The 10,564-nt window shown below is 33.9% G+C and overlaps 1 pseudogene; it reads left to right on the top strand.

The window, feature by feature from the left end:
* LOC100927790 overlaps positions 1 to 10,041 on the top strand; it is a 186,723-nt pseudogene extending 176,682 nt beyond the window's left edge.
* The last annotated feature ends 523 nt before the right edge of the window (positions 10,042 to 10,564 follow it).

The raw sequence follows: 10,564 nt of genomic DNA on the forward strand, positions 1-10,564 counted from the left end.
TTGTCATAAACTTGGCTATGATATTCCTGTAAATTTTATTCCTGGAATCTTATTGACAGGATGATCAGCAGATTTTTCCCCTATTTCTTGTTTGCCTTCTTGTTCTAAAATGTCACAAAAAATTTCCTTGGCAATTTATAGTAATGTCTTATCAAGATTATTTTTATATTAATTTTTATACACTCTGTTCTTATATTATTTCTCCTTGACTTGTCCTCCAGATTGGTTATATTTCTGTTGAGGTATTTCATTTTCCATTTTTTATTCTTTTAATTTTGTTTTATAATTTCTTTGTGTTTTAGAACATCATTAGTTTCTCCTCGCACAATTCTAGTTTTCAAGGAATTATTTTCTTAAATTTTTCATTACCTAAATCCATTTGGTTGATTTTAATTTCATAATTGTCTTTATTTTCTTGGATTGCTCTTAGTTGTTTCTAATTTTTCCTTGATATCTTTGATTTGATTTTGAAATCCTTTTTAAGTTCATCCAAGAACTCCTTTTGTGTTTGGAACCATTATTTTTAACATTAAAATTGGATTTTGAACTCCCTTATTTTTCTCTGAATATGAATCCAAATCTTTTCTAACCCCATAGAAGATCTCTATTCTTGTATTCTTTCTCCTTTCCTTACTCATTTTTATTTTTTAAATTTGTTTTTAGCAGCTATTAATGTAACCAAATTGTACTCCCGTGGTATGCGGAATGATATCCTGTGCCCCAAGTCATTGTTATTGTTATTTTCCCTCTCCTTTCCATTCCTAAGCCACAGCTAAAGCCCTATGCCACACTATCCTGTAAATGATGTTGTAGTTGATAGCTACAAACTGGAGCTGTCCTTTTTGATCTGGAACTGAAACCAGGGACTTTACTCTCCTGTAAGTGTCCATAGTCAACAGGTTCCTTATCCTATGTTAATACACTAATCAAGTAGGTGCTAGCTCCTTCTCTCTGTCACCACAGCCTGGAACAAAGCTGGTTAGTACAGTTCTGATTGGTGTTCCTTGATGATGGCATGTGCTTCAATATTCTTCATGTAGTCTTTGAGTTGAGAATTTCTAAGGCTGGAACTACCTTTCAATCCAGCTGCCTTTAGGGCTCATTATCTGTTGATTGTACAGAGTTGGCCTGGAACTATTTGTACTATATTCAAGTTAAACTTTGTCCCCGGAGGCCCAGGATTTTCTTGGGGTCTTCTCAAATTGTTTTAGGAGGATAATTGCTGTGTTTATTTCTGCTGTTCTGAGATGATGTTATGTTTGTATTTGGTGAAGGAAATTTAGTGGCTCCAAAATCTTACCTACACCACATTCTCAGAATTCTCTGAAGAAAAAAATTTCCTGAAAAGAATAAATAAGCTTTGTGGTTAGTTGGACATGAATAATATTTAAAGGGTATTGTTAAGATATTATGTAAAGAAAGAGAGAGATGAAGACGTGGTGAGCAGGAGAAAAAGAAGTTGCAATTCTTTGGCAATTTAGAACACAGAAATAAAACATGTATGACAGTTTAAAATTTTATTTGAGAGACCTATTGGCACACATAATTTCTGTAGAGATAAAAATAGAATGTATAAAATAAAAAACAAATGTTTTATGACTTATGGTTTAAAAATAAGTTCAATGGTTAGTAAGTATTCAGTTCTTCTCACTGACAAGTTTATGAGATTTCAAAAGGAAGTTAAATGTTCCATAAAGGAAAATTATGCATTAGGAAATGAGAGAGATTATTACAAGAAACATTTTCCTTGTGAAGACTGCCATTGAAAAATAAAAAAGCTAAAAGGTAGTGCTCTCTCCAGCCATGTGATACATTAACAAGGTTGAATGCCATTGTAGTAACTCTAGGGATATCAATTTGTGTTCATAGTAGTATTTTAGAAATTCTATCTTCTTAGCAGAAAGTAGTAAAAGAAAGAATTATTTATAATAAATAGTGAAAGAACTAGAAGGAAAAGAGCATTATAGATTTTTAAAAGATAAGGACAGAAGGCATAGTAAAATCCTTTCATAAATTGCATTTTTATCTTTCACCTTCCTATAGTTTTCTGAAGTTATAACATGTGTGCTCTGTGTGTGTGTGTGTGTGTGTGTGTGTGTATGTTTGTATCTGTAGAAGTTTAAGAACTTTTAAATGGAATAGATAGGGGAAAATGTTTGAGGTTGAGAGAAACAATGGAGAGACTCGAAAGATATTTTCTTGCTTAATTTAAGAAAATTTTACTAAACATATATTGCATTCATGAGACTAATACACACTAAGAATACAAAGACAAAAACAGTTTTGATTTCACAGATCTTGCATTCTAAATGTTGAATACAGTATTTAAACTGATAAGTAAATACAATACAGTTTGAGAATAAAAAAGAATACTTGTAACTGATATGGATGGAGTTGTCAGGAAAGTGTTTTTTTTTTTTTTTTGTTTTTTTTTTAGAAAGCAAATACGAGTCTTGAAGAAAGCAAAAGATTCTAACAAATGGGTGTAAAGACAAAAGACTCTATTTTAGGCAGAGACTTAGGCTTTGAAAATATAAGGAGGTGCTAGATGGAATTTGGCGCTTTAGATGCCACAAAAATTGAGATTCCTATAGAATAACCAGATGGAGGTGACCAGCAAACATTTGTTGAGAGAGAGTAAGGCTGCCTAGAAGACCAAAATTGCTACAAAAAGTTCATCAGAAGTTTGATATTCCAGTTGAACTTTAATAGTGAATTAGTAAATGATAAAAGTTCAGAAAACAAAGTACAAAATATTTTTCTCTCTAGGCTGTGATATTGATTATCTTGCTTTTTCTACCGTTTTAGAGAAACCTCAGCACTCTGAAAGGTCTCTCCTGTTTTAGATTTTAGATATTAGAAGTACCATCAATTCTTTGGACCTCTCCCTCAGAATGTTTTTTTTTTCCTCCAAAAGTCTCCATTTTGATGAGGACACTTGTCAACTATATCTCTATTCTTCTTCAGCTTGAATTCCTTACTTTATTAACTTTCTTTACTATATCAGTGGGAAGAGACAAAATGGCAGAGTAACAACAGGGACTAACCTGAGCTTTTCCCAAATTCTTTTCTAAGCAACTTTAAGGTAATACCTCAAAATTAATCCTAGAGTCACAGAATCAAGAAAAGAATGAAATAAACCACTTTTCATTAGAACAACTTAGGTTGATAAGAAAAATCTGTCCCACTGAAGTAAGAATGGAACACAGTCCAAAGCAGGTAGCGCCAATGCAAACTATGTTCCAGCAAGCCAGGTAGTGGCACGTCAGTCAGGGAGTGACTGAATTGGTATTAGTGACTTCAAAATGCTCAACCCACAAATGGTAAGGGGTTTGAAACAACTTAATGCTGGCATTAAGAGCAGGATTCTTTTGCATTGTTTTTATGCAGCTTGAGGTCACAGTCCCAGGTGACAAAGAGCTCTAGGAAAGTAAAAACTTTGTTCACATTTGCTAGAAGGAAAAATATGCTTATAGTCACTAACAGACAAGAGCACATGATAAGAGAGCACCTCTCTCAAATCATATTCCTTTAAACTAAAAACTCACAGATATCCAGAACTAGCTCTGAAAATAGCTGCACAAAACCTAAAACTTTCAAGAGTTTTCATTCTATCCCAGAAGCAGACTATAACTTGAACATAATGTTAATAGTCAAGAAATAAATTGGGAAGATGAATATGTTTCAAGAAAATCATGAAATAGCTAGGCAAGGAAGACATATAATTATCCTGAAGAAAATGACACTTTAAAAACAGTATAGGTCAAATAGTAAAAAGAGGCACAAAACTCCACGACAAAAACTCCTTAAAAAGCATAATTCTTCAATGAAAAAACAGGTATAAAAATTACTGAAGAAAGCACATCTTCAAAAAGTAGAGTTAGCCTATTAGAAAAGGAGTCATAAACCTCCATGAAGAAAATAATTCCTTGAAAAATGGAATTGGGTTGGTGGAAGTTAATGATTCCAGGGGAAATCAAGAAACAACAAAACAAAATCAAAAGGAGAAAAAGTGAAGAAAATTTAAAATATCTTATCAGAAAATGTGGAAAACAGATCAAGAAGAGATTATTTTATTACTCAAAATCTGTCTGTGAGCTACAAAAGGATATAGACATCATATTTCAAGATATTATCAAGGAAACTGCTCAGAAATTCTAGGACAGAGGGTAAAATAGAAATTCAAAGAATTCATCATCTTTTGAAATAGATCCAAAACAGAAAATTTCCAGGAATATTAGAAACAAATTGCAGAACTCCTAAAAAAGAGAAAATTTTCAAGCAGTAAGAAAAAAGTATTTAATCCCATGGATGCATAGTTAGAATAATATAAAACCCAGCCATTTATACATTAAAGAATTGAAAGGCTTGGGATATGATATTCCACAGGGAAAAGTAGCTAGGCTTATAAGTAAGAATCAAATATCAACGAAACTCACTATAATGCTTCAAGGCAAAAAAAAAATTATTTGACAGAGGACTTCCAAACATTTCCGATGAAAATTTAGAGCTGAATAGAAAAGCTAAAAAGAAAAGTATTAAAAAGATAATCAGGAAGGAAAAACATCATACAGAATTCAATAAGGTTAAACTTTTTACATTCCTAAAGCAAAGATGATACTTGGAAGTCCCAAGAACTTTGTTATTATTAGGGTAATTAAAAGGAGTACACATAGCCAGAGAGCTTGGGTATGAATCAACTGGATGGGATAATACGAATAAGAATGAAGAATGCACTTGGAGAAAGGGGAATAATGAGGTAGAATAGTTAAATTATCCTACATAAAAGAGGTAGGATATGACGGATGAGAGTAACAAATCAAAATTCTATCCCAAAGAAGGAAAGCCACTACAGTAGAGTACAGTCTGCAACCCAACTGAACTCTCTCAATATTCCTCCTCAAATAAATTTAAAACAATGTCTGAAATCAAATTGTGGAGAGACTCTCAGGCAGCTGGTTAGGACCCCAGGTGACCACTTGCAACTGTTACTGGGGGCAGGTTGTGATTGCCAACTTTATTGATTATATGCAGTTTTAGGACACAGATCCTATGTGGAGAGGAATACTTGTGGTGAGTTAAAAGGAAAGCAGATTCCTGGTCATAGTTATAAGCAGAAACTGAATAGAAACCACCAAGAATACTTACAACTTTAAGAAAGTAGAAGACCTGGTCACAGTTTTAGAGCTAAGGATAACACTAATGCTAACAATTATAGAAAAGCAGTGGCCCTTTCTGGGTAAAGACAGAATCCAGAACAGGAGGGCATTGAACACACTTCTTTCCAGATCATACCACACTGAAAGCATTGAAAATTTGCTGAAGGATTAGCTCCAAAATTAGCAACATGGAAAAAAAATTGAAGCTTTGCACAGTATCTCCCAATCCCAAATAAACAGAGCCAACTTTAATATAAAATTCAAGGTCAAGTTGTATGCTAGAAAAATGACCCCAAAAATAAGAACTTAACTTTAAAAACTTTAAAAAGTTGTGATGGTAGAGAAAACTAAACCAAAAACTCAGTAAAAAAAAAAAAGTAAAAATATCTACAATCAAAATCTCAAAAAGAAATTGGATTTAAGACTAACAAGTATTTCTAGAAAATTTAATGAAAGATATAAGAAATGACAAAAAATGGGGGGGGAATGAGATGAGGTAAGAAAATTATGAAAAGAGAATTAATAACTTTGTAAAAGAACAACAAAAATACTGAAGAAAAGGAGGTAAAAACTCACTAAAGAAAATAATTCCTTAAAAATTACAACTGAGCAAGTGAAAGAAAATGATTTCATGAGATTTCAAGAAATGATAAAACAGTCAAAAGAATAAAATGAAGTGTGAAATACCTCACCAGAATGATAACTGACTTGGAAAATAGATTAAGGAGACATAACTTAAGATATTAAAATTTCTTAGTTTCTTATGTTCAAATGAAAATCTCTAATTTCTTTTGCTCAACACATTTTGTGAAGAAATCAACCCTGCCTTTAGATTTTTGTCTCAAAATTCAGGAAATAGTGCTGACAATTCTAGTGCTATGTGCCATTCATCTTTAATTTTATGCTGTCATTCTGATACTTATGCTCCAGTATTTGGTTCTTCAGAGCTTTTATTTAGCTGGAATATTCCTATATCAATTTGCTCAGCTAATCCACTGAAAGATCATTTCTGGTTGGTTCCATAATTTATTTTATTATAGCTTTTTATTGACAAAACATGTGCATGGGTAATTTTTCATTATTGACCCCTGTAAAAACTTCTATTCCAACTTTTCCCCTCTTTCCCCCCATCTCCTCTCCTAGATGTCAGGTAGTCCCATACATGTTAAATATGTTAAATAAAACATATGTATACATATTTTTACAGTTGTCTTGCCACACAAGAAAAATCGAATTTAGAAAGAAGGTAAAAATAACCCGGGAAGAAAAACAAAAATGCAAGCAAACAATACCAGAAAGAGTGTAAATGCTATGTTGTGGTTCACACTCATCTCCCAGCGATCTTTCACTGAGTGCAGCTGGTTCTGTTCATTACTGATCAATTAGAGCTGATTTGGATCCTCTCATTGTTGAAGATAGCCACTTCCATCAGAATTGATCCTCATCTAATATTGTTGTTGAAGTATATAATGATTTCCTGGCTCTGCTCATTTCATTTAGCATCAGTTAATATAAGTCTCTCCAAGCCTTTGTGTATTCATTGTGCTGGTCATTTCTTACAGAACAATAATATTCCATAACATTCATATTCCACAATTTACTCAGCCATTCTGCAATGATGGGCATCCATTCAATTTCCAATTTCTAGCCACTACAAAAAGGGCTGCCACAAATATTTTTTGTCTATACAGGTCCCTTTCCCTTCTTTAATAACTCTTTGGAAGGGGGTGCAGCCAAGATGGCAGAGAAGGAACACGTGACTTTTTTTAAGCTCCTCTCATGCCCTCATGACCAATTATTAAATTCAGCCTCAAAAATAGTGCTTGACTGCTAAAATTCCTCTTTCCTCTTTCTAATCAAATTTACCAAGGGTTTATCTATTTTATTAGATTTTTCATAGAACCAGCTCTTAGTTTTATTTATTAATTCAATAATTTTTTTTTACTTTCAATTTAATTAATCTTGCCTTCTATTTTTTGAATTTCAAATTTAGCTTTTGATTGGGGGGGTTAATTTGATGTTTTTCTAGCTTTTTAGTTGCAAACCTAATTCATTGATTTTCTCTTTCTCTATTTTATGCAAATAGGCCTCTAGAGATATAAAATATTCCCTCATTACTGCTTTGGCTGCATTCCACACATTTTGGTATGCTGTCTCATTATTGTCATTCTCTTGGGTGAAATTAGTAATTATGTCTATGATTTGCTATTTCACCCATTCATTCTTTAGAATGAGATTATTTAATTTCCAATAACATTTTAGCTTATTTTCCCCTGGCTTTTTATTGAATGTACCATTTATTGCATTGTAATCTGAAAAGGATGCATTTACTATCTTTGCCCTTCTGTATTTGAATTTGAGGTCTTTGTATCCTAATAAATGATCAATTTTTGTATAGGTTCTTTTGACTGCCAAAGAAAACTTTTTTCTTTTCTGTTGCCATTTATTTTTCTACATAGAGCTATAATACCTAACTTTCCCAGTGGTCTATTGACCTCTTTTAACTTCTTTCTTATTTATTTTGTGCTTTGATTTATCTAGTTCTGAGAGTGCAGGGAGATCTCCCACTATTATAGTTTTGCAGTCTATTTCTTCTTGGAGCTCTCTTAACTTCTTTAGGAACTTGGTGCATATATGTTTAGTATCTATGTTGCTTCATTACCTATGGTATCATTTAGCAAGATATAGTTTTCTTCCTTATCTCTTTTAATTACATTTATTTTTGCTTTTGCTTGATCTGATATCATGATGGCTCTCCCTGCTTTTTTGACTTTACCTGAAGCATGGTATATTCTGCTTCAACCTTTTACCTTTATTCTTTATGTATTGCCCTGATTCAAGTATGTTTCCTGTAAACAACATATTGTAGGATTCTGGCTTTTAATCCAGTCTGCTATCTGCCTCCACTTTATGGGGGAGTTTGACCCATTCACATTTATGGTTAAAATTACTAATTCTGTATTGCCTGCCATCTTGTTATTGCCAGATTATGCTTTTCTCTCTCCTTTTCCCCTTACCCCTCTCCCCAGTATTAAACTTATGAGCACTACTTACTTCATGTAGCCCTCCCTCTTTAAGATCCCTCCCTCCCCCTTAGCATCCCTCCCCTTTTCTTAAGCCTTTCCCTTTCAATTTTCATCTTCCTTTCTATTGATCCTAGCCCTTCCCTTTTTGCTTTTCCCCTCCCACTTTTCACTGAGGTGGGAGAAGTTTCTCTGTAAACGGAATATGTCTAATAATTTCTCTTTGAGCCAATTCTGATGAGAGTAAAATTCACACTATGATCACCCCCCTCCCTTCTTTCCCTCAGACATAATAGGTTTCCTTTGCCTCTTTGTGAGATGTAGTTTCCCTTTTTTTACCTTTACTTTTCCCTTTTTCTGCTACAGTTTTTTTCCACCTCTATATCTTTTTTTAATATTATAACAATAAACCAGATTATACATGTACTCTTTATGAATACCCATCACCAAAATACAGTTCTCAAGAGTTCCCAAGAGTTCTTTTTACCTTTTTATGCTTCTCTTGAGCCCATTTGCAGGTCAAACTTTTTGTTTAGTTCTGGTGTTTTCATCAGAAATATATGGAATTCACCTATTTCATTAAATGTCCATCTTCTTCCTTAGAAGAAAAGGCTCAGTTTAGCAAGGTAGTTCATTCTTGGCTACATGCCAAGTTCCTTTGCTTTTTGGAATATCAGATTCCAGGCCTTTGATCCTTTAATATGGAAGCTGATAGATCCTGAGTGATCCTTATTGTGGCTCCTTGGTATTTGAATTTGTTTTTCCTGACTGCTTGTAGTATTTTGTCTTGGTCTGATAGCTCTGGAATTTAGCCACAATATTTCTTGGAGTTTTAATTTTGGGATGTCTTTCTATAGATTATTGATGAATTCTTTCAATGTTTATTTTACCTTCCGTTTCTATGACATCTGGGCAATTCTCTTTGATGATTTCCTGAAAAATAGTGTCTAGGTTCTTTTTTTCATCATGTATTTCAGGGAGTGCAATAATCCTTAGATTGTCTCTCCTAGATCTATTTTCTAGGTCAGTTGTTTTCCCCATTAGATGTTTTATACGTTTTTCTATTTTTTATTTTTTATTTTTTTTGGTTTTGCTTGACTGATTCTTGTTCACTTATTGACTCATTCATTTCCATTTGTTCAATTCTGAATTTTAGTGTATTATTTTAATTTACTTTTTTTTACTTCTTTTTGTATTTGTCCAATTGAATTCTGCTTGAGGTGTTTTGTTCTATAGATTTTTTTTTTCCATTTCACAAATTCTATTTTTAGGGAGTTATTTTCTTTTTCCATATCATAAATTTTGTTTTTCTGGGAGTTTTTTTTCCCAGTTTATCAAATCTATCTTTTAATAAGTTATATGCTTTTCCCATATGTCTATTTTGTGTTGCCTTTTGCAGACTCTCTTGCAAGGGTTTCATTTTCTTTCCTCATTTTTCCTCTAGTTCTCTTTTAAGATCTTTTCTAAGTTCTTCTAGGAGAGCCTTGTGTGATGGGGATCAGGTTATTTCACCCCTTGGAGCTTCATCTGAAGACAATCTTCCTTTATTCTCCTCAGGATTTGAAATCTGTTCTTCTCTTTCCATAAAAGCTGTCAATTATTAGAGTCCTCTTTACTTTTTTACTCATTTTTAAAGTTAAGTTAAGGTCTGCTGGGTCAATGGTGATTCACTCCTGGTGCTGGCTCTGCCACATGAAGTCATCAGCAAAGTCCCAGGGTACTGTGCTGTCTGCCCTGGTGTTTGTGGTTGTCTGCTCAGCCACCCTGAGACTGTACAACTCCCAGACTCTGAATGGTCTGTGCTGGCTTTTGTGGTCATCTGCCTGGGCCTTGTGGCCTCTCTCTCACTTCCAACTTGAAGCAGACCTTCTCTGGTCCACTTACTCCCACAAATTGTGGTCCACAGAAGTTGGGAAATTGCACCTCCATACTGAGACTATTCTGTCCTGGGGCCCTGCTCTGTCAGGGCTGGCATTTGTAGTCAGCTGTTTGTGCTTCATTTCCTCTCTCCCATTTTGATTGAAACAGATCTTTTCTAGTCTGTTTCCTCCCTCAAATTCTCTGCCCCAGGACACTGAGTTATCTGTGCTAGCATTTGTGCTCAGCTGCTTGCACTGGCTGCCTCCCTCCAGTTTCTGATTGAAACAGACCTTTTTTGGTGATTTTTGAAATTATCTTCTGTTGATAATTTGTTACACTCCCAATATTTGTGGGTTCTACCCATCCAGAGCTAATTCAGAGGCTGGATTTCATAATTATTGTGAGGGTTGTAAAGGTCAGAGAGAAATGTGTGTTGTCTCCTCCATCTTGGCTCCACACCCTGAAGTCCCATTGGTTCCATAATTTGTAACCACATGTTATGTCTGTCATATGTATCAGTTC

This window comes from Sarcophilus harrisii, chromosome 4 (assembly GCF_902635505.1).
Source record: "Sarcophilus harrisii chromosome 4, mSarHar1.11, whole genome shotgun sequence".
NCBI lineage: Eukaryota > Metazoa > Chordata > Mammalia > Dasyuromorphia > Dasyuridae > Sarcophilus > Sarcophilus harrisii.